The 16716-nt window shown below is 33.5% G+C and overlaps 1 long non-coding RNA gene across 1 annotated transcript in view; it reads left to right on the forward strand.

Moving 5' to 3' along the window:
* Positions 1 to 16228, forward strand: part of LOC124886519 — a 36481-nt gene extending 20253 nt beyond the window's left edge. Inside the window, exon 2 of the long non-coding RNA XR_007043852.1 lies at positions 15746 to 16228. This is a non-coding gene — a long non-coding RNA (uncharacterized LOC124886519). The remainder of the gene's footprint in view (positions 1 to 15745) is intronic.
* The last annotated feature ends 488 nt before the right edge of the window (positions 16229 to 16716 follow it).

A 16716-nucleotide genomic window follows, 5' to 3' on the forward strand; every position in this document is an offset into this window, starting at 1 on the left:
GTAGTGCAGAAAAGTAAATGGGAGATTTGAAATTAATCGTAAATAGTTACCGAACTTGAATGTATTGAGTTTGTAAATAATAGAAGAAGAAAAATAGGAGTGTGTTCCCCCTGGCTTCTCTAATCTGTAAATTTCTAATTTTCAACCCACTTATTCTATTGTTCTGCATGTAAAGTCAACATGATACGTATTATCATAAGTCTGGTGAACACGTTGATAAATCTCACTCTTTACATGGTGAGTCTCAAGGTGTCGCCTTATTTCTCCTTGTTTATGACTTCAGTTCAACATTCACATTTTGAGACTCAAGTTGATTAGATGAGATGATGGGATAATAAGATGGACGCGAATCTCAAACTATAGTCTTAATCCTCTTTTTCTAATCTCAAAATCCCATGTGAGGACGTTATCGAATACAGGAAATTCCTAAGATTCAACAGTAGGTTCGAGGTCAATTCCAATGAAGAAGATTAAGATACAAGCAATTACATTATAAAATATGAATCTTCCACTTCCTTTACATTGATAAACCACCAGGGTTCCCACAACCCTAGTCGGGGAAATTAGCCGATCATATTCACACAATAATCAATGATATTCAATAAAGAATTTATGTAATTAATTGCACAAGAATAAGAAGAATAAAATTTGAAGTCTTCAATTGTATAATAACCCAAAAATCTCAAGAATAATCTTATGTATTGTAAAAGTATGTAAAATAATGTTAAGGAACGCCTAAGAGTGTAACATAATAAAACATAAATCCTAGGGTGTTTATAGTATCTCAAAATACTGTAAAATTTTAATTAAATTAGAATACGAAAGGTAATATCGGTACAAGGTACGACTCTCTCATCAACTCATAAAGTTTTCTTACGAGTCTTACTATTCCTCTCATATGTTCTCCAGTGTCTGATATTCTAGGTCTTCATCTTTTTTGTAATCATTATGACTCATGCTCATGAGTTGTACCTTAACGATATGAATCGTGTCCCTCACTTGTTACAACTTGGGACTTCTTTATTTAATGCTTTAAACACTGGTCTACTTACAGTTTACCCATACGAGTCTTACTCAGGCTTTTGACTCATCTTATTCTTAGACTTCAACTATGAATTTTACTTTAGTTTATGTTCTCATGGTGACTGCTTCTTTAGACACGTATCCTCATCTTACGATCTGTATGTACAGTCATATCTTATCATCACTTGGATTTTTTTTCACTGTTATGCTTACGAGTCAACCTACGATCTGTATGATATGTTAATGACTTGTAGGGTTACTCATAACATCTGTAGTTTTGTCTTCTTCAGGTTTTTTTCTTTAAATTTCATCCTAAATGTATTATTGACCTATTTCACCTGCAATAAGACAAAAGCATATCATATCTACTAAAATAACCTAGGTACGAGCATAATTTATTTTTCAAGCATCCAAAGTGACGTGTTTCCACGGCACATCAGAAATCAAGGAAAACATCATATGCAATCCTAAACAACAAACCAAATCCTTTTTTGAATGTCTAGATCTCTCAATCAGTTCAGTGTTTATTGAATCCGGTTTAATCTTAAAAGCTCATGCTCAGCCTACCAAGATTGGGAATCCAAGCAAAAGTTTTGGATCACTTATTGAACAAGAAATATCTCAGCCAGAAAATCCTTTTTCTCTAGGAAATTCAGAACTGCCTGAAATGCTGAACTGTCAAAAAAATCAAAAAATGCTGAACTCTATAAAACACAACAAGCGTCTGGCTCTCCAACACCCTTATATTTAAACCCTATTTTTGCCCAGTTATTTGGTGATGAAATTCCAGTGAAAAGGGTTGATCTTTCCTCCAAGGAAAACTTGACAGCTGAAAATCTTCTCCTACTTGCATATGAAACCAAGGAAAGATTAGTAAATAGAGAAGAACTGGAAGTGGGTGATAATGATAAAGGGAATAAAGGAAAGGATTTGTTGTTACCACCAGATGTAAAAGATGAAGAGGATAAGGATGAAATACCTCTAACATGGTTGGTAAAGAAACTGAGAGAAAGTATAGGTAAGGAGAAAATGATAAACTTGGAGTTGAAAGTTACTAGAACCTATTCTACAAGAGGTTTTTAAAAGAAAATGATGGAAGCTTGCATGAAGCCCAATGTAGCCATCATTTGTAGCCAAGTTTCCCTATGCACTCAAATGACCTATGTTCCAGATGTGCGAGCCCTAATGGTTTCATGTATCTTAGGCATTATTTCTGTGAATGTTGGACGTCATGTATTTTTAGACATGAGGCATATTAAGAACAGAGGTGGATCCCCACTTCTATTTTCTTCTTTGATCACAGAGCTATGCAAGAGAGATAGGATTGAGGATTATTCTGGAGATACTTGGTTACATCCAAAGAACACTATTTACCCGCTTATGATTTGTGGTGAAGGAGCACTTGCTATGAGTAAGAAGAGGAACATCGACGTAGGCAAGTCTACAACTAAGTACATAGTCTCTTGCAGGACATACACAACAGAGCCATTTAAGTAGATCTTGGTTGAGATGAGGTCAATCAAGGAGCTTGTGTCTGGATTACCTATAGGGAAAGAAGGTCTATCTACCACTCACCATTCTTATATTTCTTAGATGACTGTCAGCAATTTTTGGCATATCAGTAGGAGCAGAAGGCCACTATATCTAGGCTTGAGAGGGAATACTCCTCCTTAGCGCAATCACATATAGATCTGAAGGATTCTTATAAAAAGATGAGAAAGATGGAGAAAAAAAAAGGCGAATTCTTCACTAAGATAGAGAAGGAGTGAAGGGCCTATAGAAGGTACTAAAACACGAAGAGAGACTTCCTTCTCCCTGAGCTTATATAAATATGAGGTCCTAACTACATGGTCAGACTCAAATGATACCGAGACCAAGATAGATGGCGGTCCTTGATGCGGCTTTAAGGAGAACCCATTACCCTTTCTATACTTTCTTAATTATGCAGTAAGGTTACTACAAGCTTTGAGTTGGGGATGTTCGCCTCCTTAGTAGCTATAGTTATTTGATTGGTCTATATTATTTTGATATTTTTTGGATAGGATGCTCGTATTTTTATTTTTGGTTGAAATATTTGGGCACCCTGATGGTGCCTAATTTCATAGATTAGTCATTTATTTTCAGTGTTAGATTTGTCTTTATTGTTAGATTTCTACTTGTTTATGATGATGTTGGATGAGCCTTTTCCTATGATAGAGTAAGTGATGACATTCTTAAGGGAAAATCATCGTGTTTAGGTTTTGAGCCATAGATGAAGGGAAAGTCCAAGTACATGTGGCAATATAGATTTGGGATCACCCTTATGCCTATGGTGAAGTACGAAATGTGAGATGACAGATTGAGTTGGTGCTAACGATAACCATATTGCATAGTGAAAGGAAAAACACGTATCCCCATTCCGTCCAAAATAATTTGTGAAAATGAAGGGCATGGACGTAAATAATTGTGCAACAATGCTTTACCCTGTCTCTGTGACTCCAAATTCTTTAGTAGGTAGTGTGTTGTAATTAGATCCTTTTGTCTTTAATAGAAAATGAAATTGATCCTTCTTAAGTAGTTCTGTCACGACCCGAGCCGAGGCCCTGGTTGGGACGGACATACCAAACCATGAAGGCCCAGGCACCTCTTTATAACTGGTAATCATGCACAACATTTATACAATATAAAGAATTTTTGAAAAACATAACAAAACAGAACCATGGTCAATCAGATAAATCACTTGAACAATTTGACAAGAAGTTCTTAACATTCAAAACAAATGATAACCGTATGCGAAATCTCTATTATTCAAGATTCAACATATGTATAAGAGCAAAATTGGGACAAGGCCCCCAGTCAGACCATGAATCAAATAAATAACAATGTTGTATTAACCCAGCCTTCCAACATAGGGGAGGCTCACCAACTAAAAATCTCAGGCACACCAATCTATTACTTAGTTGGACCCCAGGAATGAGCCTCAGATGTTGAAATATAGGGGGTCAATACAGTTGTGTTGGTACTCAGAGCAATCCAAAATAATGTATTTTGTACAACATAAGTGAGAGCAATTCATAAAATAGTTTACATATGATATAGGAAAAACACATGGGCATTCTTTGATAAATTTCAAAACACTTTCTTGAAATCATGACTCTACTCTTTGTTATTCTTCTGAGATAGATGCTACACCCTACAATTTGTAATTCTATGGGATATATGGAATCCGCCTTTGACTCGGAGGCTAAGCCTCCAATGCAAGTTTGACACAATGATTGGAGTATCAATAAAGGGAGACACACAAGACCACACAACATGGTGCTATGATCCCCAATCAAATCAACATCTCATGGTATTGCACAAGACCATAAAGCATGGCTCCTAACCATAGTCACAAATTGGGATGAGATGAATCAAGTACCAAAAAACCACACAGTATGGTACCATAACCCCATGTCCTCAAATCACGATTTCTAGCGTTGAGTTTTACAACTCGAACTTTCTTCAGGTAACCATCTAACTCTCTTTAAGCCTATTTTTAACTCATTTCCAAACATGCATCTTTCTAATTCAAAATCAGAATGTTTGAGAAAATCTGTATTTTTAGTCTGTTTTGAATCTGCCAGGGCATTCATCTGTTTGGCATCGTTATACCAAGACTTGCAAGTCAAATTAGCAATACAACTTCATGTCACAATCTTTTTATTCAAAATATGTTATTTGGACCACCCAAATCATTTAAACAGTGCAAGAGAATTGTTAATTCAAAATACATGAAAACTTATGCAAAGATTCTCATCTTTCAATTCTCAACCATATGGTGGCCAATCACCTATTATTAAACCATGAACTTCTTTAAATCATCAGTTTTCATTAATATATAAAAGAAAGTACCCTCTCTTTGCTTCATAAACTAAATCAAGTCTTAAACAATAGTTAAGACATTTGTATCATGCTTCTCAATATGCAATTGAATAATTCATAACATATGAATACACGAGGCTTTATAACAAGAGAGGGATTATAATTGTTCATGATCTGAATTCAACATTCATCTCAAAACACATACATACTTATATACGAATACAAATAAAATTTAGGGAAAGGTTTCAAGACTAAAACATTATCATAAAAAAATTTTGTTATTATAAATTCAAAATCCATTGTAATTATATGATTCCATGACTTTAAACCTTACTCAAAATGTTTCAATAAGCCCATGTAGTTTAGGAAAATCCCACATACCTTAGATTACTATGTTCGACGAATAAAACCCGAATCTTTATTTATTTTTGGAAAACTTTGACCTAAGAGCTTGATTTTTGATCTGTGGGGGCTTATGATTTTATTGAAGAAGAAGAGAGAATAATGATGTAAAAAAAGATCTTTGGGGGGCTTAAATCTTGTGTTTTGGACAGTTTTGGGTGAGGTAAATGACCCTATTTCCCTAAAATAGTGGAAATAGAAACTGGAAAATAAGGGAGCATGCTATAGAGCGTGTGTCTCATGCTCTGGAGCATCGAAATGGAGTGTGTGCCCCCTCAATGATGGAATGGAATATGCGCCACATGGTAATCACGCTACCTTACCACCCCCCTCACGAAAATGGCTATAACTTTTGGCTCAGGTATCGGATTAAGGTGAAACTGGTATCGTTGGAAAGCTGACTCAATTATCTATAATTTGGGAGGTCTTGAATTGAAAAATTCTACTTGTATCGAAAGTTATACACGTTCAAAATAGACCCTTGTAGAATTGAATACAAAGATTTATTTGAATCAAAGGTTCTTAGCTCAACTTCGCTCTAACAAACTCCTATGAAGATTTTTCACCTCAAAAGCACTTCAAACACGAGGATAAAGATCATAACACTTATTCTAACTTGGTCATAATTTTTATTAGAGTTTACACACCTAGGAACAAAAGTTCAATTTCTTGTTCAAAACTGCGGGGTGTTACATTATATCCCCCTTAGGATCATTCGTCCCTGAATGATGGGTAGTGACTTTTTAAAGCTTTGAAAATCTAGAATAAAGAACATAATCTTGCATTGAACATCTTTCTACAATAAAATATACTAAGGCATCAAATGAGCTTTATGATAACCCTTAGTGAACATATAAGCACGAAGAGTGAGGTAACGAGACTTTACATAGATATTATCTTGCACATGAGTTCTATTAATCATAATCATCATCAAAACATAAGGCATGAGTTAATTTGGTTATAATAGGTCTGATTCACATCAGTGCTAATCATGAAATAAAGTTTTCATGGGACTGAGGATTAGAAGAGTTCTCTACATTACAAGGTACAACGAATAGACTTAAACTTAGAGACACTACTCGGCTATGCCCCAAAATTAAATGGGATACTTCACAATTTTCATCTTACATTTCTACCATCACACATCTAACCACAAGAGTTTGAGTCGCACTGTAAAGTTCTTTTACGTTGAAGCCTAACTCAGAGTAACAAGGAGCTACTTTAAACTACGGGACCCAGTACTCTACATTCAGTTAAGAATATTATTTTGCCTTATAACTACCATCAAATACACTCAAGTGGTACATTTACGGAGTACTAGCCAGATAGTACATTGGTTTGTGTTTTCATCAACCACAACATTCAAGCCTATCATTACTACACCCAATTCATGGATTTCCCCCACTAAGAACAACAAATTCAATCATTCTCACAAGGATTCTTTCCATATATCTCCTTTCTAATTATTTCACCTAATAAAAGTCCATCTCCTTCTTCCTCTTTCTCCGATGGACTTAGCTCAAGAAATCGTATACAAAAATATTTCACCTTCAAGAAAATCAAATCTCCTACCTAAAATATCACCACGCTCCATAACCACCGTCATAATATAATACAGAGGGTTATTGAGGGACCCGAGCATAAGCATCATAAATGGGAGAAACACCACTTAATCATAACTTATATTTATTGATCTACTCAAGATGGGACATGAGGTGAAGATACGATAGAATAGACACGAAGTGCTTCAGATATCAAGTGTCTAGATCATAAGTAAAGAGTCGTTCTGCATAAGTACAACACAATGTGAATTATTAGGACTGACTACATGAGAAACACGGGTGTACATATCTCATGATTTGTATAACTTAAGGTCAAAATTCATAAGGTCAGTGATTAAGACAAGGATTGCTACTTAAGGCTATTGCTCCTTATTTTATTTTTATAAACCTTATCAATCTGGTTAATCTCATCATAAAAATGAATTAGTAATATATTAAAACATAGGTCCTTAGAACCAGGCATCATTTGGGACATGGATTTATGGAACATGAACAACATACACAGAGCTTGGATACTTGGAATATTGAACCACTGAGGAATTTTATTGCTTTTGGTTTGGAGGTCGAGACTTGACATGAGTTACATAGAGAACTCAAACCATCGACATTGGTATTACTTGAACACATGACGTAAGATATTAGCAGAATAATCTTAAAAATTGAAGTAGGAGAAGTATGATTGAGTAAGAATAGGTTTATCATGACTCCTCCCCACAATTTGCCACACTGAGAAAATTTGGGAACTACCTTAATTCACCATCTCTTCCTTAGATCAAAGTCACAATCCTATACTTGTAGACATAACCTCACATCAAATCTATAGCCATAACCCTCAACACAAAAGTGATATCACCATATACATAAACTGTATAATCTCCCTGATAAACTATACTTTGAAGGCCTTGCTTTCCGGAAATGCTATGCTTAACTTTTGCTAGCCTCTAAGCCATCACCCTACAACTCAGACTTTCATGATCATACATATCCCACCCCGTATCACATAAAAATCTACTCTCTAGCACTTAAAATTCTAACATTTGACCATTAATCACATAACTTACATCATGATTATATTTTAAATATTACACCAAAGGCAAATACTTCCTACCTGTATTTCCTCAATTCAGCTCTAAGGAACGTCATACAACAACTCCTTAGTCTTTCCCATACTACAAAATCCAAGAACATGAACTAGGTACATACGAATCTTATGCCATAAAATCTTATCAAACGTCATACTACCGGGGGGTAAAACTTATTCTTATATACTTACACACTTATCCACTTAATTACTCAACCACGATTCATAACTCTTAACACTAATCTTTATGACTACATATATCTATATATATCACAGTTTTCCACTACTTATTCAATATGTTACCAATCTAGGCTATTTCAAACACTACATTAGGGAAACAACTTTATTCCCAAAACATGCATTATCAATCATGAGCTACTATTTGCACCACTACACTTCACATCTCAAATTCAAGCCTATTGTCTAACAACGCTAATCATATAGAGTATGCCATACACTATACTAATCGGTCAAATAGAAATATCAACCTAAGTCTCATATTTCACTTACCTATGGCCCATAAGTTCATCCTCTCTATGACATTACTACTACACCTCAAAATCTACTACATACCTCCTCTCATGAAGAACTAGTTTACAACTACTAGACAAAGAAATATCAAAGGGTATAAGGATACGCCCAAATTACACCTCTTTTACAATAGAGTAAGCGGTCGTTGTGAAATATATAACCCAACTAGGTTGGGGTTGAATCTCACAGGGAATATGGTGCTAATTAAGTTGTATGCAGATTAGTTATCTTATAATCATTCGTTTCCATAAAACAAAAAGAGTGAATTTGATTTAGTTCACAAATTCATGGTTTCAGTTTAACAAGATGAAATATGTGTAGTAGTATTCAAATGCAGAAAAATAGCAAGCTAGGGTTATGTCCACCTTGTAGTTTTCAATGCTTTCTTACTATAGGTTTTACTAATTCATACATGTATCATTCTTATAGAGAAACATATTGTATTTAATAACATAATCCTAGTGTTTCTCAACCATCAAGGACTAATTCACTTTAATTCTCTCAAATCAAAAGTGTATACAAAAACAATACAGAATCTCCAAGTAGTTAATCCTATTAAGGCATTAACATATGAAATAGGGGTTGGAAATCCTATTTTCTTGTGACTACACTCTTTTTCAAAAAACAACCTTTCTTTCGAACAAGTTGTATTTTAAGGCACATTCTCTATGTTTGTAACCACGAGAATTCAAGATAAACGAAAAGAGTATGATGTAAACAAATCAATACATAATGAATTCAAAACCCAAAGTACTAGATTGTATGCTACAAGACTTCCATAACCCTAACTAATAAACTTATCTACTCAGGAGTAAAACGGAAATCACAATAGAAATATTTATCATACCAAAAACTAGAACACGATCTTGGTGTGAAAATAGTGAAAACAAAAGAGAAACATTTTCTCTCTCCACCCTAAGCCGCTATTCCCTTGTTCCAAAAACTATAGAATATTGAATAATGATAAAAATTCCGCATCAAGTCTTTTTAATAATCTTTTCTCTCATATTTGCCTTGTAAGTTCTTGAATTAATTATAAATAATAAATTAGTCTTGGACATAGTTTCTAGGCGGCATATTTTGTCCAAAAAACTAATTTTCCCTTGTGTCATATGCCATCCGCATTCCATAGTCCCATTATCTCTCCGCCTACCTTATTAATACTTGAAACTATGCTAATCACATCGGTTAGCTCAATTACATAGAAGTAGCGTAAAAACATAAAAAATGAGGCACTTTGTTCTCCAAACATAGCTAAAATATGGGTAAGCTTTGGTGCTTAGGTGTATAAATAACCCAAGATCATATAGTCACATAATAGGGATATTCGATCTTAATCTTATATTATAACCCATTATGATCCCATTAACATATTCCACTTTCTCACATCATAGTTCCTTACCCATGCATACATCACAACTACCTTCAAAATTCCATATACAACAATAAGTTTTTACATATAACTTATTAGCTAATCTAACCATCTTCATTCACAGCCTATAAGGGGTTTCTATAACCATCATAACTATTCATTCTGAGATTCTTCCCTATTTTGAATAAATAATAATCTTAGTCAGCCACTTCATTTACAGACTACGATACAGTTTATAATTATTGCTACCACATTAATCTATCACTATAAAATGGAAACCCAATCATCAATCCATGATTGTTGAACTAAAACTATTTATTTACACAAAAGCTTTCCTCACCCTGACTTCTAACCTTGTGACTTCACATCACTAACTTCTTGTCCATCTCACCATAAATAGGTTATGATACTTTAAGATATACTACTACTCGGTTAGAAATATAGTTCCAACATTCTACTACACATCATTACCCTTAAGTATGACTCTACAATAAGACTTTTGAAAGGACATTGAATATACTTCATACCCTAGGATGAAAAGAACGATTTCATTAGGATAAAGGTATACACTCAAATCAATATGCCTTGAATCACTAATGGACTCCTCTCAAGACCTTGTGCCATCTCATAACTTTATGAATAACTCAATCAGACAGAACCACATCACTGGGGGAGCTAGACTCTTAGACTTATATTGCCTCGACAATGAGGCATAGCCCATAGATTTAGAACAAGGAAGGAATTTTGATAACTTTCTTATGGACAATGCTATAGCATGAGCTAGAGTAGGAAAGAGTAAGAAAAAACTCCTAAATTCCCAGTAGCCTTCTGATTATAAGTGTGGTGCACAACGCACCCATAACAAGACTCTACTAGACATGACTTCACAGATACATTAGGACTATGAACCGTTCTCTAATACCAAGTTTGTAATGACCTGAGCTGAGGCCCTGGACGTGACGAATATCCTAAACCATGAAGGCCCAAGCATGCCTTTCTACCTGGCAATCAAGCATAATATTCATACAATATAAAGAATTTGTGGAAAACATAACAAAATGGAACCATAGCCAATCTAAAAAATTACTTGAACCATTTTACAGAAATTTCTTAACATTCAAAATAGATGATACCCATCTGTGAAATTTCTAACATTTAAGATTCAACATATGTCTAAAATCAAAACTGGGATAAGGGCCCTAGCTAGACCATGAATTAAATAAATAATAATGTTTTTTAAATTTGATATTTTGAAATAGGGGAGGCTTACCAACTGTAAATCTCAGATATGCTAATCTATTACTTAGCGGGACCCTGGGACTGAGCCTCAAATACTGAATTTTAAAGGGTCAATATAATTGTACTGTTATGTAGAGCAATCTAAAATAATGTATTTTATACAATATAAGTGAGCTCAATTCATAAAATAGTTTACATACTATATAGAAAAAACACATGGGTGTTCCTTGATAAATTTCAAAAAACTTTCTTGAAAACATGACTCGACTATTTGTTATTCATCTTACCTAGACGGTACACACTAAAATCTATAATACAATGGGTTATATGGAATCTGCCCATGACTCGGTAGCCAAGCATCCAATCCAAGTTTGCCGCTTGGATTACAGTATCGATAAGGGGAGACACGCAAGACCATACAACATGGTACCATGATACCCAATCAAATAAATATGTCATGGTAGTGCATAAGTCTAAAAAGCATAGCTCTTAACCATAGTCCCATTGATACGACATGAATCAAGCTACACAAGACCACACAACATGGTACCATAACCCCAAGTGGGCAAATCATAGTTTCTAGCATTGAGTCTTTCAACTCATACTTTTTTTAGGTAACCATATAAAACTATTTAAGCCAATTTTTAACTCTTTCTTAAGCATGCACCTTTATGAATTCAAAACCTAAAAATCTCACAAAAATTTTTATTTTTAGTCTATTCTAAATTTGCTATGGCGTTCGTCTATTTGGTATCGTTATAGAAAGAATTTCACCTCAGATAAGACATACAATTTTGTGTCACAGTCTTTTCATTCAAAATATGTCAGTTGCACCACCTAGATCATTTGAACAGTGCAATATAATTTTAATTCAAAATACATGACAACTTATGCAAAGATTCTAATCTTTCAATTCTCAACCATATGGTGGCCAATCACTTCATATAAAACCATGAACTTCATTAAATCATCACTTTTCATTAATATAAACAAGAAAGTACACATTCTTCACTCCATAACCAAAATCAAGTTTAAAATAATAGTAAAGATATGTGTATCATGCTTCTCAATATACAATTGAATAATTCATAACATATGAAAACAAGAGGTTTTACAACAAGAGACAGATTATAATTGTTTATGCTATCAATTCAATATCAACTCAAAACACATACATACTTATATACGAAACAAATCAAATTTAGTGGAAGGCCTCAAGACCAAAATATTATTATAAAAAAGGGTTCACCATGCATATTTCGTATTGTAAATTTTGGGTAACCATATAAATCTCTTTAAGCCCATTTTTAAATCTTTCTTAAACATGCACTTTTCTGAATTCAAAACCTAAAAATCTTACAAAAATTTGTATTTTTAGTATATTCTAAATTTTCTATGGCGTTCGTCTATTTGGTATCGTAATAGCAAGAATTTCAACGCATATAAGCCATACAATTTTGTGTCACAGTCTTTTCATTCAAAATATGTCAGTTGCACCAGCTAGATAATTTAAACAGTGCAATATAATTTTAATTCAAAATACATGAAAACTTATGCAAAGATTCTAATCTTTCAATTCTCAACCATATGGTGGCCAATCACTTCGTATAAAACCATGAACTTCTTTAAATCATTACTTTTCATTAATATAAACAAGAAAGTACAGTTTCTTTACTCCATAACCAAAATCAAATTTAGAACAATAGTAAAGATATTTGTATCATGCTTCTCAATATGCAATTGAATGATTCATAACATATGAAAACAAGAGGTTTTATAACAAGAGAGAGATTATAATTGTTTATGCTATCAATTCAACATTCAACTCAAAACACATACATACTTATATATGAATACAAATCAAATTTAGTGGAAGGCCTCAAGACTAAAACATTATTATAAAAAAGGGTTCACCGTGCATATATGTTATTGTAAATTTTGGGTTACCATATAAATCTCTTTAAGCCAATTTTTAACTCTTTCTTAAACATGATCTTACAAAGTATTTTTAGTCTATTCTAAATTTACTATGGCGTTTGTCTATTTGGTATTGTAATGGCAAGAATTTCAATTCAGATAAACCATACAACTTTGTGTCACGGTCTTTTCATTCAAAATATGTAAGTTGCACCACCTAGATCATTTAAGCAGTGCAATATAATTTTAATTCAAAATACATGACAACTTTTGCAAAGATTCTAATCTTTCAATTCTTAACCATATGGTGGCCAATCACTTCGTATAAAACCATGAACTTCTTTAAATCATCACTTTTCATTAATATAAACAAGAAAGTACACATTCTTCACTCCATAACCAAAATCAAGTTTAATACAATCGTAAAGATATTTGTATCATGCTTCTCAATATGCAATTAAATAATTCATAACATATGAAAACAAGAGGTTTTATAACAAGAGAGAGATTATAATTGTGTATGCTATCAATTCAATATTCAACTCAAAACGCATACATACTTATATATGAATACAAATCAAATTTAGTGGAAGGCCTCAAGACAAGAACATTATTATAAAAAAGGGTTCACCATGCATATTTGTTATTGTAAATTTAAAACCCTTTGTAAATATATGATTCCATGACTTTAAACCTTACTCAAAACGTTTTCAATAAACTCATGTAGTTTAGGAAAACCTCATGTACCTTAGATTACCTAGTTCGAAGAATAAAACCTGAATCTTGATTTGTTTCTTAGAAACCTTGACCTAAGAGCTTGATTGGTGATCTTTGGAGGATTAGGCTTTTATTGAAGAGGAAGAGAGAATAATGATGTAACAAAATATCTTTGGGTGCTTAAATCTAATGTTTTGGATTATTTTAGGTGAGGTAAATTACCCTATTTCCCTCAAATACGCGGAAATAGAAATTGGAAAATAAGAAAGCATGCTATGGAGCATGTGTCGCATGCTTTAAAGGTTCTAAATGGAGTGTGCACTACATTCTCTATCATCAACTCCCTTAGGGGTAGACTGGAGTGTACGCCACATTCTAATCGCATGACCTCACTGCCTTCCTCACAAAAATGGGTACAACTTCTCGCTCGGGTATTCTATTAAGGAGAAATTGATATCATTAGAAAGCTGACTCAATTATCTACAATTTGGTGGGTCTTTAGATTCAAAATTCTTCTTTTATCCAAATTTATACATATTCAAAGTAGACCCTTGTAAAATTGAATTCAAAGATTTAGCCAAATCAAAGATTCTTAGCTCAACTTCACTCTAAGTGACTCCTATAAAGATTTTTCACCTAGAAAGTACTTCAAAAACAAGGATAAATATTATAACACTTATTATCACATGGAAATAATTTCTATTAGAGCTTACACATGTAGGAACAACAATTCAATTTCTAGTTTGGAAATGTGGGGTGTTACAAGTTTCCATGCCATGTTTGGTGAGCTTAATCATTTAATTCCCATACTTACCTGTGTCTAGACCTTGCCCCATTAGTCTCTCAAATATAATCTTAATTACACATGGTTGGTGAAATTATCTTAGGCCTTCTTTGTTAACATGCAAATCCATTTTAGCCTAAAAAGTCTACTCGTACATAGATAGTGTCTTTAGTCACCCACTTTGAGCATTTAAAACTTTCTTTGGCAACCACATTACAGTACATGAACCATTTGAATTTTATTCATTTTTTGAAACCTACTTTCCTTGAACTTAAAAGTCTAACTTGAGGCTAAAAGCCTAAGTTAGGGTAGTGAATCTTGAAAGAAGTAACTTTGGGCCATTAGATTATAAGTGAGTGCCTAAGATCTTAACAATGCAAAAATTTAATAAGAAAGAGAAAGGTTTCAACAAAGGAAAAAAATTTATGAATTGTACAAAGAAAATAGATGAGAAGAAATTACTTTCAAAAGATGGGCGAATCAAGGTGGTAAAAGTAGGCACTTGTGTGAGTTAGAAAGAAATGCAGTGGCCCATAAACTAAAGTGTAATTAAATAGTGTTTTATGTAAGGTTCAAAAAGGGTGTAGTCACTTTGATCCCAAATGTTATCCTCAATCTTTATCGAGCCTTCATTACAAGCTTGAACAAGTCCTTCAAGATCTCCAACTAAGTTTTTTAATTTAGTGGCAATTAAAAATAAGGGCAATCATATGGCATGATACTTGTTTGCATTGATACATTAATTTTGAGAGTGAGAGATTTCACTTTAATCTCTTGTTGCATGATAGATACTTTGGTGTGTGGGATTTTCTTTTGTGAGAAGGAATGTAGACTAAGTGAGGTAGGTAAAATTGTCATCTTTCAAAAATCAGGCAAAGGAGGCTAATGGTGTCACTATTGATCTAGAGTCACTTCTAGAGAGTTAGTGGTTATTGCTTAGTTATTCTTTACTGTCTTTTGCATCCTTAAAAGTGTGTTTTACATTTAAGAAAGTTGTGAGAATAATTATTCCCACGCTTGAGAGCTATTTGTTGGTGCTAATCAAGTTTAAAATCATCATGATCATTAGGTGGTATGAATATGCTTATAATTGCATAGTCTCATTGAGTATGAAATAGTGTTGGTTGAGGATAAGAAAAGGTTTAATTTATGGGTGTTGATGAGGTGTAAGTTTATCACTCATTGGCATTTAAATCCGTGCATACTACTATGGTTAAATTGTGTAAATATGGAAAAATTAGTTGTTAGAATGCACTAATTCCCGTTGTTTGTAGGTTTACAGGTAATTGGAATAAAAAAAGTGAAGTAAGATGGAAAAGGAACAAAAAAAGATAGTTCAAAAGTTGGAAAACATAGAGAAGGGATTGACCCTTAGTTACTGCGATCGCAGTTTGAGAGCCGCAATCGTGACCAATCAAAGCTCGATAAACTCTTTTGAATTGCAAGGGGATCACCGCAATTGTAGAAGTCATGATCGTGATCAACTAATGGTGATTGTGATGATGTGGCTGAAGTTCAAAAGGCAGTTTCATAATTATGCATGGATGAACTAAATTCTAAAAAAGGGCAAAACACTCGCACAATTGAGGCATTTTTCAACCATAATTCAAAGTTGTTAATGAGAGAAAAATCCTACCAATTTAGGAAATACAATTGTTTCTAAAATTTCTAAGAGAATTATTAGTTATAATTTGATATTGATGTTTCGAGATTATTCTTTATTTGCTATCAATGGATGCATTGGGTCCTAACTTTTCTATATCTCTTTTCTTTAATCTCGTGGGTATATAAATATTCATCTTGGGGTAATGCTTGATTAAGGTGTTAAAGTGTATAGGTATTGATTATTAGTCATAATTATTAGTTATTGATGATGGGTTTTGCTAATACACTTTGCTTTAATTTATAATTGTGGGTGAAAACCCTAACTTGACTTGAATCCCACACCATCCTTGAAAGAGGAGTGTGGATGATGAGTAGTAGTGAACAACTATTTGATTCTATTTATGTCAGTAGCATATTCTTAGAAATAAGGATGTTATGTGTGTATCTAGATTGATTGGCATCATCATAAAAATAGGGATGGTATATTGAGATCTTAGATTGGTTAAATTGGCACACTCATGAGGTATTCAAAAGAATATATGAGTGAATCTTGGTGTGTTGTTGAAAGACTCACACCAAGAGGTAAAAACTAGCCTATCGACATATTTGACTAAGAAATGGACTAACCCTCTATCACCCA

The sequence above is a fragment of the Capsicum annuum genome, chromosome 8 (assembly GCF_002878395.1).
Source record: "Capsicum annuum cultivar UCD-10X-F1 chromosome 8, UCD10Xv1.1, whole genome shotgun sequence".
NCBI lineage: Eukaryota > Viridiplantae > Streptophyta > Magnoliopsida > Solanales > Solanaceae > Capsicum > Capsicum annuum.